The following is a 20,453-nucleotide window of genomic DNA, read 5'->3' on the forward strand; positions in this document are numbered from 1 at the left end:
CTTGGATATGTGGTTCTCGATCCCGTCACCTAATATCAATGAGACCGCCTAAATTGGGGTAAATTCACATTCAGCTTCAATCTCCACATCATCTTGAGACATTTTATTTACTCCGTGTGTGTTGCGCCTTGGAAACTTCTGCACTTTGTCCTCTGGAGCTCAAATATAATTCAATTCGAACAACTGCAAAGATGTCAGAATCCAATTGGTGACTTTTCACTAAAAAGCAGTGAAATAACAGGGCTCGTCCGGGATTTGAACCCAGGACCTCTCGCATATTCCATTAGAAAAACGCCCAAAGCGAGAATCATACCCCTAGACTAACGAGCCGCTTGCACGAAAGCCCTGCAGCCGGTCTAAAATTTCACCATAGTCTTCAGCCGATCGGCTATCCTTTCCAACCGCTTCTGTCCACCCAATCTCGTTTTCCATTCCGATATCCAGCAATATCAAGTTGTACACTACCTATTTCCAGTCACCAATATTAGCCTCTCTTTACTAAATTCGTTTACAATGTACGACTTGTTTTTTCAAATAATACTTTTCAGAATTGGTTAATCTGAAGCTGCATTGTCATCTGTCTCGGCATCGTCACAGTGTGCAAGCGACCATAAGTATATTTTACTCACATTGCTGTTTTCTTTCACTGTGATGGCGAAGAGACAAAAATGTGGAGACATTAGCTGCGAATTTATCAGCTGGGTTGCAACTTTACTTTTCCGACCGTCTCAGTCTTTATTTTCTTTACCTTTCCCTGCTGGTGTTGCAGGTTCGATCAGCCTTTACCGTTCCAGGAAGCCTGAGAAGTCCATCAGGGGACAACACAGAGACAAGAGACAAGGAGAGATAGAGAGATTCATGCAAATAAAGTCGCTTATAAATGGGTGGTTCTGCAAAGTAGCAGAATTTTAGTTGCAGATTGGGCAAGATTCTTTCTTGTGAATTTGAATTTTGCAAGAGTACATTGTGCACCCAATTAAAAGCGCCGGCCACTCTCGAGTATCTCTCTTGCTCTGAGAGAGATAAATGAAGTGAGTTAGATCCAGTTCATTTATTTGAGCATTGAACGGATCTTTAAACAATAATTCAGCGAGCAGAACTCAAACCTGCGAAGGAAAACTCCATTTGATCTTGAATTTAACGCTTCAACCACTCGGCGATCGCAGCGGCACATGGCAGTACTTACATGGCTGTAGATGCTACTTTAAACTGCCAGTTGCTTCAAACGATGCCCGATAGACCGGCGTTGTCTTGTAGCTTTCCCAGGAGCTTCATTTGATTCGGTGGGTCAAGTTTGGGAAATTGAATGATTTTCACCGGCAGCTTGTGGTAGTATATTACCTCATTTTCATTACCGGTAATGAACCACTGCAGCCACTGCAGAATTCGGTGCCACCCACAGCCGATCGGCCATCCTTTCAGACCTCTTATATCCATCCAATCACGTTTTCTATTCCGATGTAGAGAAATGTCGAGTTGCACACTAACTATTTCCTCCGTTCTCTTTCGCAAACATATCACTGAACCAAACTTCACAAGTCACTCAGGAAAAATAATTCAGTTCAAAATCATTAGCTTCCGAAGGACCTGCGAGGACAGACTGACCAAACCTGCGTTCAGTCGTGAAGCTTGTGGGTGTGTTGTGATCCTAAGGGACAGAGACAGGCCTGTGACACAGAGCGAAGGCAGGAACTCAGAAATGTGGCCATAAATGGGCAGACAGTCAGTCACAGTCATTGATTCTGACACACGGCCCGGTAGTTGTTCAGTCAGTCGGGGAGCGAGGCCTGCAGCCAGCAAACAAAAAGCCTGGCCTGAGAATAAGGCCGAGACCCAATCAGACGGATAAACAGACAGACAGACAGACAGCTCAGGGTCCTGCCCACAGGTTTTATAGCGGGGCAGTGTTTTATGGATGGGCTGTTGATTGTTAGTAAAATAATATTGATCGGAATTTAATTTGTTACATTAAAGTGCTCTTTGTTTGTTAATTTTGATCTACATCCTCGACAGTATATACAGAAACAAGTAACAATGTTTAAGGGATGTGGTTTATTCAATATTCGTTGTAAAACCCTGTCAGCTGGTGTAAAAATAAACACAAACTACCCAACACGCCGGTAAGCCCATAAAGCTAAGATGTCTACATGGCCGGTTAGCTCAGTTGGTTAGAGCGTGGTGCTAATAACGCCAAGGTCGCGGGTTCGATCCCCGTACGGGCCATAAAGTTCCTGTTGCAATATTTTGGTAACTTTTAGAAGTTTGGCAGACTTGAGAAACAAGCGAATCCACACAAAATGTCATGAGGTCAATTTTTTGGGGCAACATCCATTAATATGTTTTCTGATCTATCTTTTTGAGGTCCAAAGTGGACGGCCTCAAACTTGCTTACGTTGAAATCCATTTGCCGCAGTTTTGCCCATTCACTTAATCTAGTAATATCTCTCTGTAATCTCATTCTTCCATCCACACTGCTTATAATTCTGTCTATCTTTGTGTCATCGGCAAACTTGGATATGTGGTTCTCGATCCCGTCACCTAATATCAATGAGACCGCCTAAATTGGGGTAAATTCACATTCAGCTTCAATCTCCACATCATCTTGAGACATTTTATTTACTCCGTGTGTGTTGCGCCTTGGAAACTTCTGCACTTTGTCCTCTGGAGCTCAAATATAATTCAATTCGAACAACTGCAAAGATGTCAGAATCCAATTGGTGACTTTTCACTAAAAAGCAGTGAAATAACAGGGCTCGTCCGGGATTTGAACCCGGGACCTCTCGCATATTCCATTAGAAAAACGCCCAAAGCGAGAATCATACCCCTAGACTAACGAGCCGCTTGCACGAAAGCCCTGCAGCCGGTCTAAAATTTCACCATAGTCTTCAGCCGATCGGCTATCCTTTCCAACCGCTTCTGTCCACCCAATCTCGTTTTCCATTCCGATATCCAGCAATATCAAGTTGTACACTACCTATTTCCAGTCACCAATATTAGCCTCTCTTTACTAAATTCGTTTACAATGTACGACTTGTTTTTTCAAATAATACTTTTCAGAATTGGTTAATCTGAAGCTGCATTGTCATCTGTCTCGGCATCGTCACAGTGTGCAAGCGACCATAAGTATATTTTACTCACATTGCTGTTTTCTTTCACTGTGATGGCGAAGAGACAAAAATGTGGAGACATTAGCTGCGAATTTATCAGCTGGGTTGCAACTTTACTTTTCCGACCGTCTCAGTCTTTATTTTCTTTACCTTTCCCTGCTGGTGTTGCAGGTTCGATCAGCCTTTACCGTTCCAGGAAGCCTGAGAAGTCCATCAGGGGACAACACAGAGACAAGAGACAAGGAGAGATAGAGAGATTCATGCAAATAAAGTCGCTTATAAATGGGTAGTTCTGCAAAGTAGCAGAATTTTAGTTGCAGATTGGGCAAGATTCTTTCTTGTGAATTTGAATTTTGCAAGAGTACATTGGGCACCCAATTAAAAGCGCCGGCCACTCTCGAGTATCTCTCTTGCTCTGAGAGAGATAAATGAAGTGATTTAGATCCAGTTCATTCATTTGAGCATTGAACGGATCTTTAAACAATAATTCAGCGAGCAGAAATCAAACCTGCGAAGGAAAACTCCATTTGATCTTGAATTTAACGCTTCAACCACTCGGCGATCGCAGCGGCACATGGCAGTACTTACATGGCTGTAGATGCCACTTTAAACTGCCAGTTGCTTCAAACGATGCCCGATAGACCGGCGTTGTCTTGTCGCTTTCCCAGGAGCTTCATTTGATTCGGTGGGTCAAGTTTGGGAAATTGAATGATTTTCACTGGCAGCTTGTGGTAGTATATTACCTCATTTTCATTACCGGTAATGAACCACTGCAGCCACTGCAGAATTCGGTGCCACCCACAGCCGATCGGCCATCCTTTCAGACCTCTTCTATCCATCCAATCACGTTTTCTATTCCGATGTAGAGAAATGTCGAGTTGCACACTAACTATTTCCTCCGTTCTCTTTCGCAAACATATCACTGAACCAAACTTCACAAGTCACTCAGGAAAAATAATTCAGTTCAAAATCATTAGCTTCCGAAGGACCTGCGAGGACAGACTGACCAAACCTGCGTTCAGTCGTGAAGCTTGTGGGAGTGTTGTGATCCTAAGGGACAGAGACAGGCCTGCGACACAGAGCGAAGGCAGGAACTCAGAAATGTGGCCATAAATGGGCAGACAGTCAGTCACAGTCATTGATTCTGACACACGGCCCGGTAGTTGTTCAGTCAGTCGGGGAGCGAGGCCTGCAGCCAGCAAACAAAAAGCCTGGCCTGAGAATAAGGCCGAGACCCAATCAGACGGATAAACAGACAGACAGACAGACAGACAGACAGCTCAGGGTCCTGCCCACAGGTTTTATAGCGGGGCAGTGTTTTATGGATGGGGTGTTGATTGTTAGTAAAATAATATTGATCGGAATTTAATTTGTTACATTAAAGTGCTCTTTGTTTGTTAATTTTGATCTACATCCTCGACAGTATATACAGAAACAAGTAACAATGTTTAAGGGATGTTGTTTTATTCAATATTCGTTGTAAAACCCTGTCAGCTGGTGTAAAAATAAACACAAACTACCCAACACCATGCTAAGCCCATAAAGCTAAGATGCATACATGGCCGGTTAGCTCAGTTGCTTAGAGCGTGGTGCTAATAACGCCAAGGTCGCGGGTTCGATCCCCGTACGGGCCATAAGGTTCCTATTGCAATATTTTGGTAACTTTTAAAAGTTTGGCAGACTTGAGAGACAAGCGAATCCACACAAAATGTCATGAGGTCAATTTTTTGGAGTAACATCCATTAATATGTTTTCTGATCTATCTTTTTGAGGTCCAAAGTGGACGGCCTCAAACTTGCTTACGTTGAAATCCATTTGCCGCAGTTTTGCCCATTCACTTAATCTAGTAATATCTCTCTGTAATCTCATTCTTCCATCCACACTGCTTATAATTCTGTCTATCTTTGTGTTATCGGCAAACTTGGATGAGTGGTTCTCGATCCCGTCATCTAATATCAATGAGACCGCCTAAATTGGGGTAAATTCACATTCAGCTTCAATCTCCACATCATCTTGAGACATTTTATTTGCTCCGTGTGTGTTGCGCCTTGGAAACTTCTGCACTTTGTCCTCTGGAGTTCAAATGTAATTCAACTCGAACAACTGCAAAGATGTCAGAATCCAATTGGTGACTTTTCTCCAAAAAGCACTGAGATAACAGGGCTCGTCCGGGATTTGAACCCGGGACCTCTCGCATATTCCATTAGAAAAACGCCCAAAGCGAGAATCATACCCCTAGACCAACGAGCCGCTTGCTAAAAAACGCCCTGCAGCCGGTCTAAAATTTCACCATAGTCTTCAGCCGATCGGCTATCCTTTCCAACCGCTTCTGTCCACCCAATCTCGTTTTCTATTCCAAAATACAGCAATATCAAGTTGTACACGATCTATTTCCAGTCACCAATATTAGCCTCTCTTTACTAAATTCGTTTACAATGTACGACTTGTTTTTTCAAATAATACTTTTCAGAATTAGTTAATCTGAAGCTACATTGGCATCTGTCTCGGCATCGTCAGAGTATACAAGCTACCATAAGTATATTTTACTCACATTGCTGTTTTCTTTCACTGTGAGGGCGAAGAGACAAAAATGTGGAGACATTAGCTACGAATTTATCAGCTGGGTTGCAACTTTACTTTTCCGACCGTCTCAGTCTTTTTTTCCTTTACCTTTCCCTGCTGGTGTTGCAGGTTCGATCAGCCTTTACCGTTCCAGGAAGCCTGAGAAGTCCATCAGGGGACAACACAGAGACAAGAGACAAGGAGAGATAGAGAGATTCATGCAAATAAAGTCGCTTAGTTCTGCAAAGTAGCAGAATTTTAGTTGCAGATTGGGCAAGATTCTTTCTTGTGTATTTGAATTTTGCAAGAGTACATTGGGCACCCAATTAAAAGCGCCGGCCACGCTCGAGTATCTCTCATGCTCTGAGAGAGATAAATGAAGTGAGTTAGATCCAGTTCATTTATTTGAGCATTGAACGGATCTTTAAACAATAATTCAGCGAGCAGAAATCAAACCTGCGAAGGAAAACTCCATTTGATCTTGAATTTAACGCTTCAACCACTCGGCGATCGCAGCGGCACATGGCAGTACTTACATGGCTGTAGATGCTACTTTAAACTGCCAGTTGCTTCAAACGATGCCCGATAGACCGGCGTTGTCTTGTAGCTTTCCCAGCAGCTTCATTTGATTCGGTGGGTCAAATTTGGGAAATTGAATGATTTTCACCGGCAGCTTGTGGTAGTATATTACCTCATTTTCATTACCGGTAATGAACCACTGCAGCCACTGCAGAATTCGGTGCCACCCACAGCCGATCGGCCATCCTTTCAGACCTCTTATATCCATCCAATCACGTTTTCTATTCCGATGTAGAGAAATGTCGAGTTGCACACTAACTATTTCCTCCGTTCTCTTTCGCAAACATATCACTGAACCAAACTTCACAAGTCACTCAGGAAAAATAATTCAGTTCAAAATCATTAGCTTCCGAAGGACCTGCGAGGACAGACTGACCAAACCTGCGTTCAGTCGTGAAGCTTGTGGGTGTGTTGTGATCCTAAGGGACAGAGACAGGCCTGCGACACAGAGCGAAGGCAGGAACTCAGAAATGTGGCCATAAATGGGCAGACAGTCAGTCACAGTCATTGATTCTGACACACGGCCCGGTAGTTGTTCAGTCAGTCGGGGAGCGAGGCCTGCAGCCAGCAAACAAAAAGCCTGGCCTGAGAATAAGGCCGAGACCCAATCAGACGGATAAACAGACAGACAGACAGACAGCTCAGGGTCCTGCCCACAGGTTTTATAGCGGGGCAGTGTTTTATGGATGGGCTGTTGATTGTTAGTAAAATAATATTGATCGGAATTTAATTTGTTACATTAAAGTGCTCTTTGTTTGTTAATTTTGATCTACATCCTCGACAGTATATACAGAAACAAGTAACAATGTTTAAGGGATGTGGTTTATTCAATATTCGTTGTAAAACCCTGTCAGCTGGTGTAAAAATAAACACAAACTACCCAACACGCCGGTAAGCCCATAAAGCTAAGATGTCTACATGGCCGGTTAGCTCAGTTGGTTAGAGCGTGGTGCTAATAACGCCAAGGTCGCGGGTTCGATCCCCGTACGGGCCATAAGGTTCCTGTTGCAATATTTTGGTAACTTTCAAAAGTTTGGCAGACTTGAGAAACAAGCGAATCCACACAAAATGTCATGAGGTCAATTTTTTGGAGTAACATCCATTAATATGTTTTCTGATCTATCTTTTTGAGGTCCAAAGTGGACGGCCTCAAACTTGCTTACGTTGAAATCCATTTGCCGCAGTTTTGCCCATTCACTTAATCTGGTAATATCTCTCTGTAATCTCATTCTTCCATCCACACTGCTTATAATTCTGTCTATCTTTGTGTCATCGGCAAACTTGGATATGTGTTTCTCGATCCCGTCATCTAATATCAATGAGACCGCCGAAATTGGGGTAAATTCACATTCAGCTTCAATCTCCACATCATCTTGAGACATTTTATTTACTCCGTGTGTGTTGCGCCTTGGAAACTTCTGCACTTTGTCCTCTGGAGCTCAAATATAATTCAATTCGAACAACTGCAAATATGTCAGAATCCAATTGGTGACTTTTCACTAAAAAGCAGTGAGATAACAGGGCTCGTCCGGGATTTGAACCCGGGACCTCTCGCATATTCCATTAGAAAAACGCCCAAAGCGAGAATCATACCCCTAGACCAACGAGCCGCTTGCTAGAAAGCCCTGCAGCCGGTCTAAAATTTCACCATAGTCTTCAGCCGATCGGCTATCCTTTCCAACCGCTTCTGTCCACCCAATCTCGTTTTCTATTCCAAAATACAGCAATATCAAGTTGTACACGATCTATTTCCAGTCACCAATATTAGCCTCTCTTTACTAAATTCGTTTACAATGTACGACTTGTTTTTTCAAATAATACTTTTCAGAATTAGTTAATCTGAAGCTACATTGGCATCTGTCTCGGCATCGTCAGAGTGTACAAGCTACCATAAGTAAATTTTACTCACATTGCTGTTTTCTTTCACTGTGAGGGCGAAGAGACAAAAATGTGGAAACATTAGCTACGAATTCATCAGCTGGGTTGCAACTTTACTTTTCCGACCGTCTCAGTCTTTTTTTCCTTTACCTTTCCCTGCTGGTGTTGCAGGTTCGATCAGCCTTTACCGTTCCAGGAAGCCTGAGAAGTCCATCAGGGGACAACACAGAGACAAGAGACAAGGAGAGATAGAGAGATTCATGTAAATAAAGTCGCTTAGTTCTGCAAAGTAGCAGAATTTTAGTTGCAGATTGGGCAAGATTCTTTCTTGTGTATTTGAATTTTGCAAGAGTACATTGGGCACCCAATTAAAAGCGCCGGCCACGCTCGAGTATCTCTCATGCTCTGAGAGAGATAAATGAAGTGAGTTAGATCCAGTTCATTTATTTGAGCATTGAACGGATCTTTAAACAATAATTCAGCGAGCAGAAATCAAACCTGCGAAGGAAAACTCCATTTGATCTTGAATTGAACGCTTCAACCACTCGGCGATCGCAACGGCACATGGCAGTACTTAATCTAGTAATATCTCTCTGTAATCTCATTCTTCCATCTACATTGCTTATAATTCTGTCTATCTTCGTGTCATCGGCAAACTTGAATATGTGGTTCTCGATCCCGTCATCTAATATCAATGAGACCGCCTAAATTGAGGTAAATTCACATTCAGCTTCAATCTCCACATCATCTTGAGACATTTTATTTCCTCCGTGTGTGTTGCGCCTTGGAAACTTCTGCACTTTGTCCTCTGGAGCTCAAATATAATTCAATTCGAACAACTGCAAAGATGTCAGAATCCAATTGGTGACTTTTCACTAAAAAGCAGTCCGATAACAGGGCTCGTCCGGGATCTCTCGCACATTCCATTAGAAAAACGCCCAAAGCGAGAATCATACCCCCGAGACCAACGAGCCGCTTTCTAGAAAGCCCTGCAGCCGGTCTAAAATTTCACCATAGTCTTCAGCCGATCGGCGATCCTTTCCAACCGCTTCTGTCCACCCAATCTCGTTTTCTATTCCTGCAGACAGCAATATCAAGTTGTGCACTCACTATTTCCAATCACTAATATTAGCCTCTCTTTACTAAATTCGTTTCCAATGTACGACTTGTTTTTTCAAATGTTACTTTTCAGATTTAATTAATTTGAAGCGACGTTGGCATCAGTCTTGGCATCATCACAGTAAACAAGCTACCATAAGTATATTTTACTTACATTGCTGTTTTCTTTCACTGTGAGGACGAAGAGATATAAATGTGTAGACATTAGCTACGAATTTATCAGCTGGGTTGCACCTTTACTTTTCCTAACGTTTCTGTCTTTTTTTCCTTTTCCTTTCCCTGCTGGTGTTGCAGGTTAGATCAGACTTTACCGTTCCAGGAAGCCTGAGAAGTCCATCAGGGGACAAATTGGAGACAAGAGACAGGGAGAGATCGAGAGATACATGTCAATAAAGTCGAGTATAAATGGGTGGTTCTGCAATGTAGCAGAATTTTAGTTGCAGATTGGGAGAGATTCTTTCTTGTGTATTTGAATTTTGCAAGAGTACATTGGGCACCCAATTAAAATTATTTTCGAGTATCTAATTGATGTCGAGACAGCTGTTCCATTGATCGCTGCAATCTGAAACGTTAGCTCGGTGAATTAGCTGTTCAACCAGCCAACCGTCGTGTCTCTGTGGCGCAATTGTTTAGCGCGTTTGGCTGTTAACTGAAAGGTTGGTGGTTCGAGCCCACCCGAGGACGATGAGGAGCTTTTCCCTTCACATTCGTTGTTTCGCGTTTCGGATGTGTGTTCTGTTGGCATGAAAATATACCGTAAACGTTGCCGGCTGATCTTCCGCCATTTGATCTGCGGTCGGATGACAGGTGTCTGAACAATGTCCAAAAAACCGAGAATGGCTTGAAGGAAATCGGAATACTTCTTGACGGACAAGGTTGAAAAAGGAGGGCTCACGATTGAAGTGAAATGTTATTCACCTTCCGACAGGTTTCAGTTTATTTGTGAGAAATCGTTGAAGGATCCTGAAGCGCTCCCTCAGTTCACAAAAGTAGCTCTTAGCCGCATTTTTGCCGCAGCAACAAATCCATCAGTTTTTCGCTATTCCCCAGCTCCCCGAGTGAGTGAGGCCGTGACAGCAACAACATTGTCCGGCTCCGCTCTCTCCAATCACCCGCTGCCGGCGGAAAGCAGCGAATGCAGTCTCAGACAGCGCATTACTGTCCAACCCTGGGAAACAATTTCCCACTGAAACAGATTGGAGTTGTGCTGAGCTTTGAGTCTGTCGCGTGTCCGTGACGAGGTTCAGGTTGATATCATCGATTCGTTTTCTTTTATCTCAGAAGCGGAGCAGGAGAAAACCGGAACTGAGAATCAAATTGTCCCTGTAGGTGATGAATTCAAGAGAATATCGCTCCAAGCAGATCTGTGAAAGTCGCAGAGCGACCGCACAGAAGTTCCACATATTCTGGCCTGGTGTCACCTCCCTCAAACCGTCTCTTTCGCGTATGATAATTCACGAGTGCAAAGCGTCCCCCGCTTCACTCAAGCTGCAATCGACATTTTCTTCTCGATGCCATGTCATGGACCAAATAAAGGATGTGCACAGTTGCTGCTGAGAACAAATTACAAAGTAGCAGAAGTTCATCAAACTTGCACCATTGAAAGTCCTGGGTGGAGGTTTAGAGGATGCGATTGTGGAAGAGTTTTATTGCAAATTTAACAGACCCTCACGTGAATTGCCGGGATATCCAGAGCACCGAAAAAGCTCAGTCAGACTGAAGATCTAAAGGGTTCAATCCCGGGTTACAGGAGCCTTTTCTCTCCCTCTCTGTTATCTTGATACCTCCTCCGTGCCCTTTACATTCTCTGATACGCTCGGAGTGCCCCTTACCCACTGACACACCCTGACTCTCCCTGATAACACCTGGCAGTCCCTTGCCCTCTCTGATAACTTCTGAGAGTGCCGTTAACTCTTTGATACCTCATAGCCTCATACCCCTTTATAACCCCTGAGAAGCCCTTTGATTCCCTTACAGCCTCGGGGATCCGGTTGCCCCACCGGATCGACACGAAGAAACCCTTAGACTCCCTGAATCATTCTCAGGAGCCATTAACCTCTCTGCTCCCCAAGTGCGATTTAATTCCACATGTGGATCTACCAGTCTTTGTTAAGGATCAGATCCACGGTTTGTTCGCTCCCATTCCTCCGAAGTACTCTGTTAACCGAGAGTACTTCGGAGGAATGGGAGCGAACAAACCGTGAAAGGGAAGCGTGAGCGTGGCCAAATATCCGGTCCCTCCCGATTCTACTTTCTCATTCCGTCCACATGGGACATGGCAGATTATCGGTTCCATCGGCTTCACTTTTTGCTGTTATTAATCTACGTTCATGTGATTTTCATAGAAAAATAAAACATTGCATGTACAGAAAACAGAAATAGCTCAGATGGGGTAGCATTAGAATTAAAATCCAGAGATCCTTTGTTCAATCTCCGCTTAAGGCGGCCTTTTTATACTCTCTCTCTTTTGGCGGAATCCATAATGAGGGGCTTAATCTTGAAATTGGAGCTCGATTAATGAGGCAAGAAATCAGGAATCATTTTAGCAAAAAAAATACGGCCGAAAGCTGGAAATCCCTCCAAAAGGATGTGGATTCTGTCTCAATTCAAATTTTCATTACTGATATTGATAGATCTTTTTTTCGGTTCGGGTCCCAAGGGATATGTGTCCAAGGCGGGGAAATAGAGTTGAGTTACAGACCACCTCATGATCCAATTGAATGGGATAGCAGGTTGGAGGGTCTGAATGGTCTTCTCTTGCCCCGCTGTTCCTGTCCTGCTCGGCGCAGGTCTGCATGGCAGGTAAAAGGCATCAGACTGACTCCAGAATGAAAATCGGGTGTTCAGAAGGAGCTGCCCTTGGATTGTCCGACGAACCGAACCCCTGCAGCAAAGCCAACAGCTGCCTCTCTTCAATGATAGAAATGATAAGTAGCGCTCTGACGAGCGTGGTTAGCTCAGTCGGTCGAACATCAGACTCTTGATCGTGGGTTCAAACCACACTTTAAGCGATTTGTTTTCCATTTTCTCACTGGGTGACAAAAAGTTCGAAGTGCAACCTCTTATCTCCAGTTAATAAAATCCAGTTATCTCAACGGACACAACACTGAGCTATGTGAAAGGGAAGCGTGAGCGTGGCCAAATATCCGGTCCCTCCCGATTCTACTTTCTCATTCCGTCCACATGGGACATGGCAGATTATCGGTTCCATCGGCTTCACTTTTTGCTGTTATTAAATAGGTTGATGGTTGGAAAATGCAATGTTTAGAAGATGATAACTCTGGATCCATTCGCCTCTCTGATACCTCCTGAACCCCCATTATCCTCTTTTATTCTCCGTGAGCTCCTTATCTTCTCTGACACGCTCTGTCTCTTATCTTCTCCGATAACCTCAAAGAGTCCATTATCCTCTTTCAACCTTGTCAGCGCCCTTTACACTCTCTGATACCCCCTGAGTGTCCCTTACCCAATGATATGCCCTGAGCCCCCTTACTCTCTCTGATACACTCTGATATTCCCTTCCGCTCTCTGAGATCCCCTTACTCTCTCTGATACCCTCTGATATTCCCTTCCGCACTCTGAGATCCCCTTACTCTCTCTGATACCCTCTGATATTCCCTTCCGCACTCTGAGATCCCCTTACTCTCTCTGATACTCTCTGACAGTCCCTTCCCCTCTCTCGGATCCCTTTACACTCTCTGATACCTTTCATTTTTGAAATCTCACCAAGCACCAAAGAAAAGAAACTTAGAATCAAACTGTCCCTGTAAGTGGTGAATTGAAGGGAATATCGCTCCCAGCAGATCTGGACAATGCGCTGCGCAGCCGCACAGGAGTTCCAAATCCACCTTCTCGCCACTTGGCAATCGCATTAACTGATCTTTGCTCTGGCCCTGTGTCACCGCGCTGAAATCGAGTATTTCTTGGCAACATTTTTTCTTGGTATCATAGTTACTGTTTCAAGAGTAAAAACCTGCCGTAAGCTTCAGTGTAAGAACAAAAGATAAATTAGTAGACACCATGTACTGTCGCAGACCTCCTCGTTCGACCTGCTCATTTCATCTCATCTCATTTTCAGCAAACCTGAATATTACTAAAATAGAGAATGGTGAATCACAGCTCGAAAAATCAATCCTCTCTACCACTGGGGGATCGAATCTTCCAACATTCAGGCATGTAGGGGCAAGGGGAGTTTGATGTTCAGAAATAATACAGCACAGACTTTCACTCGTGCAAGCTGCACACCCTTTATTTTGGAAAATTAAACTGATAGTAAGGCAGCTGTTACATTGATCGCTGTAAGCTGATACGTTAGCTCGGTGAATTCGTTGTTCATGAAGCTAAATGTCGTGACTCTGGCGCAATTGGTTCGCGCGTTCGGTTGTTAACTAAAAAGTTGGTCGTTCGAGCCCATTCAAGGACAGCAGGGTACTTTTACCTTAACATTCTTTGTGTCGCATTTCCAGGTTTCTGATGTGTGTCTTGTTTGCAAGAAAATATACCGTAAACATTGCCAGCTGAGCGCGGCTGATATTCCACTTGCGGTCGGATAACAGGCACCTGAACAATATCCAAGAAACTGAGAATGGCTTCAAGGTAGTCAGAATACTATTTAAGAGACAAGGTTCCAAGTGAGGACTCACTGTTAAAGTAAAATGATATTGACATTCCGGCAGATTTCAGTTTATTTGTGAGAGATCGTTAAAGGATCCTGCAGCGCTGCCTCCATTAACAAAAGCAGTTCTGAGCCGCATTTTTGATACAGCAAAAAACCCATCAGTTTTTTGCTGTTCCCCAGCTCCGCGAGTGAGTGAGGCCGTGACAGCAGCAATGTTGTCCGGCCCCGCTCTCTCCAATCACCCGCTGCCGGCGAAAAGCAGCGAATGCAGCCTCAGTCAGCGCATGTCGTCTCATGGCCACCATTATTGATGCTAGTTTTTTTTAATTCCAGATTTTTTTATTTAATTCCACTTAAATTCCCCAGTTGCCGTTAGCAGGATTTGAACTCATGACTCTGAGATTATTTGACCAGGCTTTTGTTACACAACCACTCTGCAACCGTACCCTAAAATAAATGGAGCTGCATGACAGATCACCTCATGATCGAATTGAATGGGGCAGCAGGTTCGAGGGCCTGAATGGTCTTCTCTTGTTCCGATGTTCCTATACTGCTCGGCGCGGGACTTGATGACAGGTAAAAGGCATCAGATTGAGTCCAGAATGAAAATCGGGTGTCCAGAAAGAGCCACCCTGAGATTCTCGGACGAACTGAACCCCTGCAGCAAAGCCAACAGCTGCAGCTCTGCAATAAGAGAAAGGGAAAACTTTTTGCAACCGGCCCGGCTCGCTCAGTCGGTAGAGCATGAGACTCTTAATCTCAGGGTTGTGGGTTCGAACCCCACGTTGGGCGGTTTGTGTCCCATTTTTCATACTGGGTGACAAAAGTTTCAAAGTGCAACCTCTTATCTCCAGTTGATAAAGTCCAGTTCTCCAAACAGACTCAACACCGTGCCGTGTGAAAGGAAACCGTGAGCGTTACCAAATATCCACTCCCTCCCCATTCTACCTTCTCATTCTTTGCACACGGGACACGGCAGATGATCAGTTCAATCGAATACATTTTTTTTTGCTGTTATTAAATATGTTGATGGTGAGAAAATGTAATATTTCGAAGATGACAACTCTGGATCCATTCGCCTCCCTGATTCCTCCTGAATCCACCTTACTCTCTTGGATTCGCCCTGAGCTCCTTATATTCTCCGACACGCTCTGTCTCTTACCGTCTTCGATACCCACAGAGAGAGCATTATACTCTTTCAACGTTGTCAGCGCCCTTTACACTCCCTGGTACCCACTGAGTGCCCCTTACCCACTTATACGCCCTCAGCCCCCTTACACTGTCAAATACACTCTGACAGTCCCTTCCCCTCTCTGAGATCCCCTTACACTCTCTGATACCCTCTGACAGTCCCTTCCTCTCTCTGAGATCTCCTTACTTTCTCTGATACCCTCTGACAGTCCCTTCCCCTCTCTGGGATCTCCTTACTCTCTCTGATACCCTTTGACAGTCCCTTCCCCTCTCTGAGATCTCCTTACTTTCTGTGACACCCTCTGACAGTCCCTTCCCCTCTCTGGGATCTCCTTACTCTCTCTGATACCCTCTGACAGTCCCTTCTCTTCTCTGAGATCCCCTTGCCCCACCGGATCGTCACTAAGAAGCCATCAGACTCCCTGATACATTCTCAGAACCCATTACCCTCACTGATACCCAAATGCAATTTAATTTCACAGGTGGATCTACCTGCCTGTGTTATGTATGAGATCCGGAGTTTGTTTGATCCCATTCCTCCGAGGAGCCGCATTCACCGAGAGGGAGTTGCCATCTGCCCTTTTGTGGGTTCATCAAAGAAAAAGAAAACGCTGCCTGTACCGAATACAAAATCGCTCAGTTAGGAGAGCGTTAGATTGAAGATTCACAGGTCCATGAATCACTCTTGGGTTTCGGCGGCTCTCTCTTTTGGGAGAATCCAGGATGACGGGGCTTATTCTCAAAAGTAGAGCTGGACCATTCAGGATATACATCAGGAAGCACTTTATCACAGGATGTGTAATAGAAATCTGGAACTCTCTCCAACAGAAGGCTTTCGATGCTGCGTCAATTCAAAGTTTCAAGACTGAGCATCAAGGGATATGTGCCAAAGTCGGGTGAATAGAGTTGATAGACAGATCACCCCGGATCTAATTAAATGGTGCAGCAGATTCGAGGGGCTGAATGGTCTTCTCCTGTCCCTGCTCCAAAAATTCTCAGCGCGGGGCTTGATGACAAGTTTCATATCAAGTTCTGAAGAAGGGTCATCGGCCTGAAACGTTAACTTTATTTTTTTCTCCACAGTTGCTCCCTGACTTACTGACAGTTTCCAGCATTTTCTGTTTTTAGCGCAGACATTAGAATCGTCAAGAGGACAGGAGCCGTTTCCAGAGGTAAAAGCCTCTCACCTTAAGATTCTTTCCACCAGAGTGTGACAGATGCTCAAAGTGACTGGGCTGTATTGGTGTAATTAGTCAGTGCGCGGTGTTTATATGACAGTGCAGGATCGCGAAATACCGAGTTTGTTAGTTCAAGACTCACTTCAAGCAATCAATTCTATTGCTTGTGCACATTTCGAACAGGGTTGAATGTACAATTGGTGTGTTTCAAAATGGTTCTACTTCTTAGTGTTGCCACGTGGTTTCTCCTCCCTACAGTGTTCCAATATCACACGAGAGGTTCAAAGCAGCACTTTAGTATTACTTGTCTCCAGCAGGGAGGCTGCGGCTTTGGAGCGACAAGCTATGAATTTGAATCAGCCAGTCTGGCATCTTGAATTTGCGTCGGACTGGAGCGACTGGTATAAGAGGGAGTGTCGGGGGCAGTTTACCTGTGAAGATATTGTTGACCCTGTTGCCACTTGCTTGAAAATTTCACATCCCACCGCTATAACTCAACTCTGGTGAAATTCGAAATTACAACGGTTGAAATTCTTTTTAACTATTTGCATTAAAAGTCCAATGCGCTATCCATTGCGCCACAAGCCCATTAAAAACGCACTCAATCACATTACCTACATGCTGCTAAGGAACTCCAGCCAAAATGTAACAAATGGTTCGAAAGCTCAGTGGGAGCTCAAATCAGTTCTTGAGAAATCTGCACAGCGACAGTTTGTTCAATACAGAGTGCCGTCACTCTCTCCATTTTACTCTCTCTCTCACTCTGTTGCGATCTCTCTCTCCTCCTTTATCTCAAGTGGGCTGGAATGCAAAGGGGTGAAACTTATCTTACAGCTGTGCGGAGCTCTGGTTAGACTTCATCTGCAGTACTGCATTCAGTTCTAAGCACCGGTCCTCAGGAAGGATATATTAGCCTCGAGGATCGAGGTGCTGAATAACCTACTCCTGTTCCTATGTTCCAATGAATGAAACAATAATTCAAGTATATAGATCCTAATGCATCAGGATGTGTGAGGGAATAATGTTTAAAGTGCTGATTTCAGTATTTGACTGTCTTCAGTGTCCGAGCTCAGTACAGTCCAGGTAAGCTGCTCAAAGTGACATTTTATGAGAGAACATGAAATATTTCTTCAGGCCATGACAGTACCGAATGCAGGTGGGCCTGCGCGAGAAATGGAAAAATGAGGTGAAATATTACCACAAGCAGCGGATGTCTCTGTTTCCATTTCCAAATTGCACGCACGCACCGGCAAAATCGATGCAGCTCCTGGGAAAGCTGCGAGGCGACGCAGAGCTGCCGTGCATCATTTGAAGCAATTGGCACGCACAAGTTTCGGCCCGTTTCACGGGCATCTCCTGTTTCTGAATCTTCTTTCCCGCCTGCTTCAACAACTTCTCCAGCTTCCAGGGGAGTTAAATGCTTGATGAAAACACAGGGAATTCATGAAACCCATCCTCACATGGACAACAGGAAGAAAGAGGGAGAGAACGGTGCTGGCCGTTGAGAAGGGATAGATTTTGCACATTCCCGGATGAATAGACACTAAGATTTCCATTGCGCAATTTCCAGATCTGCTTCGAGCGCAATTCGACCAGGACACTTTCCATCCGACACTTCAGGAGCTAGTTTTACAGGAATAGAATTACTACAAGCAAGAATTCTATCCCTGCAGCACCAATACTCGCACGGCAGCAGGATGCATGTGTCCAGTTACAAACATGTCTGAAGGAACGTGCAGTCTGGCAGAGCCGGAAGTCCAACAGATTGACTTTACATCTGAGCAGATGTTGAGTCTCCTTCTTGAGAGTGTTTCACCAACCCTGCTCAGGGTGAATTAAGAATCATGAATTCGGGTGTGACTGGAGCCATTTGTATAAGATGAAGTGTCGGGGGCAGTTTCCCGTCCTTGACAGACATTAATGATCCTGTTGCGGTTTTGCTGCAAAATTTTACTTCCCATCGCCCGAAACACCGAACCCTGAACTAAAATCCAACTTTGGTGAAACTCGAAACCACAACTTTTGAACACCTTCGCTAATACATTACGTAGAAATAGCAACACCCTAGCCATTGCGCCACAGATTCAAGTATGCTCTTTGCTCGGGAGCGAGGATCGTGTTCTGTCGTTGAGACGGTCTGACTGCAGCTGCTTCGACCTCGAATATTCCGAGAGCCGCAGTGGCGGTCCGGACCAATCGCCCGCCAATGGCTCCAACTCCACTTTCAACAGTTTGCTGTGGACCTGGTACAAGAACAACAGTGTGATTCCCGTTCAGAAATCTGCATGTTTGAACCAGATTCAAATCATTGCATTTTCACTTTGGCTTCGGGTCCTGCCGACTGATTTTAGACCGGGACAATGTTTTAGGAAAGGGCTGTTCAGTCTTTGTGCAACAATATTAAAATTAAATTTGATACGTTAATGAGCTTTTTTTTCTGTTACTTTCCATTTACACCCTCTCCAGTTTTATGTAGAAACAGTTAACAATGTTAAAGGGATGTGGTGTGCAGTGCTTGTGGAATCAGTGCAATTACATTTGATACTTTCATCTGTTCCTTCTCTGACCCAGACACTTATCATTAGATTTGTAGCTTCACGCTGCTGAAAATAGGTGACGCAGTGATTTAGATAAATTAGTAACAATCCCGAAACCTCAGCCGGTATATTTGTTCCAATGCTTTGTGATGGTCTCGATTTCCAGTGAAAATTTCAATCAGTTAATCCCAGCAGATGTTTTGGGTTTGACAAACTAATTTAAGCACTTGACCGGTTCCTGGAAATGATCCAATGGGGATTTACTTTCCTGCACAGATATAAAAATAAATCTGCGGGTTGATTCTGAATGAAAAATGAAATAAAACACGCACGTTATCATATGGGCCAGTGGCGCAATGGATAACGCGTCTGAGTACGGATCAGAAGACTGTAAGTTCGACTCCTACCTGGTTCGGATTGATGCGATTTTCCCTCTCACAGGGAGGGAAGAATCATTTCGCAAATAACAGTTGCGTAAATAAGTATATCGCGATATCCAACATGGAAAAGCAACCGATCATGTTCTGAAACAAATTTCCTCATTTTATTTTATTAATCCACTTACGTTTCAATGTGGAACATATATTCACAACATCCCTCTAAACCTATAGAGTGGTAAAACAATTGCAGAAATTTGTATTCTAATTCTCTTTATGATGTAACGAAAAATATTTCCAGATGCTCGTCCCCAACTGAAAGGAGAAACTAAGATGAAAAGCGAAACGATTTTTCAAAAACTATTTGGAGCGATTTGATCGGTTCCCCTTCTCCTTTCTTTAATTGTGACATTTTGCTAATTGTTCATCTTGATCCATTTGCTTCATTTTGTTCTCAGGCATTTTTGGTGAATTTTCTATCTGTTAACGTTCTTAAATATTTGAGTTGTTTGTTCCCTCCCTTTTGAATTGTGATTTGTTAACCTTCAGGTAAAAGTCTGAAGCAGGAATGTGTTTATATACAGGCGTGACTCTGAAGTGTGAGACCGAGAGGTGGTGCCGGATGTGTGACCGAGAGAACAACTGCTGGAGGCAGAACTGGTGGTAACCTAACATACCCCGTGTGGCATTGCTCATTGTAGGTCGGGTGACAATGGTTTATATTGAATAAACGGCTATGTATATAACACACAACGGATTTTACTGCTGCTTTAACTCCACAAAGTATAATCACCATAAATGGCCAAAGTCTCAGATCAGTTAGAATTGAATTGCTGTTGTTGAGGGGAGTTTGTACATTGGAAGGAGTTTATAAATTTACAGCTCCAGGTGAAACTGCAAACCTCCCTCGCCTGTAGGTGACGTCACCATGAGGTGTCCACCTTCCTTTGCGCTTCTGGACTTCTGAAGTGTGATTGAATCTGACCAAAAGTTTCCGATAATTAGTGAGGAAGGAAGGTTTCAGTGTAAATGTGAGATATAAACGTGGATATTTCCATGGGAACCAGATACACTGCTCATTCCAGTTATTTTTCCAGCAGGAAATAGAAATCATTCTCTTCAACTGTATTCGCCCGAGGGAAAAAGAAACAAACAAAACTGTTTTAGCTTCTTCTGTTGGTTTACGTTCACTCACCGAGAAAGTGACGGAGAGAGACTAAGAGATTGGATTGGCTTTTTCACTTTGTGATCTATTAAACTTTGTACTTATTGTAAGAGACGGTTCCATCCAAATTATCCTGTGCCTG

The 20,453-nt window shown here is 44.0% G+C and overlaps 9 non-coding genes across 9 annotated transcripts; 5 read left to right on the plus strand and 4 right to left on the minus strand.

Moving 5' to 3' along the window:
* Window positions 1-240: 240 nt before the first annotated feature.
* trnap-ugg (transfer RNA proline (anticodon UGG)) lies at window positions 241-330 on the minus strand. Its single transcript is given in 2 exon segments — window positions 241-276; window positions 295-330. It is a non-coding gene; the product is annotated as a tRNA-Pro (tRNA).
* A 1,819-nt stretch (window positions 331-2,149) lies between these two features.
* trnai-aau (transfer RNA isoleucine (anticodon AAU)) lies at window positions 2,150-2,223 on the plus strand. Its single transcript has one exon. It is a non-coding gene; the product is annotated as a tRNA-Ile (tRNA).
* A 526-nt stretch (window positions 2,224-2,749) lies between these two features.
* On the minus strand, window positions 2,750-2,839 carry trnap-ugg (transfer RNA proline (anticodon UGG)). Its single transcript is given in 2 exon segments — window positions 2,750-2,785; window positions 2,804-2,839. It is a non-coding gene; the product is annotated as a tRNA-Pro (tRNA).
* Window positions 2,840-4,667: 1,828 nt separating this feature from the next.
* Window positions 4,668-4,741, plus strand: trnai-aau (transfer RNA isoleucine (anticodon AAU)). Its single transcript has one exon. It is a non-coding gene; the product is annotated as a tRNA-Ile (tRNA).
* Window positions 4,742-5,267: 526 nt separating this feature from the next.
* trnap-ugg (transfer RNA proline (anticodon UGG)) lies at window positions 5,268-5,357 on the minus strand. The gene is given in 2 exon segments: window positions 5,268-5,303; window positions 5,322-5,357. It is a non-coding gene; the product is annotated as a tRNA-Pro (tRNA).
* A 1,811-nt stretch (window positions 5,358-7,168) lies between these two features.
* Window positions 7,169-7,242, plus strand: trnai-aau (transfer RNA isoleucine (anticodon AAU)). The gene has a single exon. It is a non-coding gene; the product is annotated as a tRNA-Ile (tRNA).
* Window positions 7,243-7,768: 526 nt separating this feature from the next.
* trnap-ugg (transfer RNA proline (anticodon UGG)) lies at window positions 7,769-7,858 on the minus strand. Its single transcript is given in 2 exon segments — window positions 7,769-7,804; window positions 7,823-7,858. It is a non-coding gene; the product is annotated as a tRNA-Pro (tRNA).
* A 1,997-nt stretch (window positions 7,859-9,855) lies between these two features.
* trnan-guu (transfer RNA asparagine (anticodon GUU)) lies at window positions 9,856-9,929 on the plus strand. Its single transcript has one exon. It is a non-coding gene; the product is annotated as a tRNA-Asn (tRNA).
* A 4,653-nt stretch (window positions 9,930-14,582) lies between these two features.
* On the plus strand, window positions 14,583-14,655 carry trnak-cuu (transfer RNA lysine (anticodon CUU)). The gene has a single exon. It is a non-coding gene; the product is annotated as a tRNA-Lys (tRNA).
* Window positions 14,656-20,453: the final 5,798 nt, after the last annotated feature.

This window comes from Heptranchias perlo, chromosome 20 (assembly GCF_035084215.1).
Source record: "Heptranchias perlo isolate sHepPer1 chromosome 20, sHepPer1.hap1, whole genome shotgun sequence".
In the NCBI taxonomy this organism is placed as follows: domain Eukaryota; kingdom Metazoa; phylum Chordata; class Chondrichthyes; order Hexanchiformes; family Hexanchidae; genus Heptranchias; species Heptranchias perlo.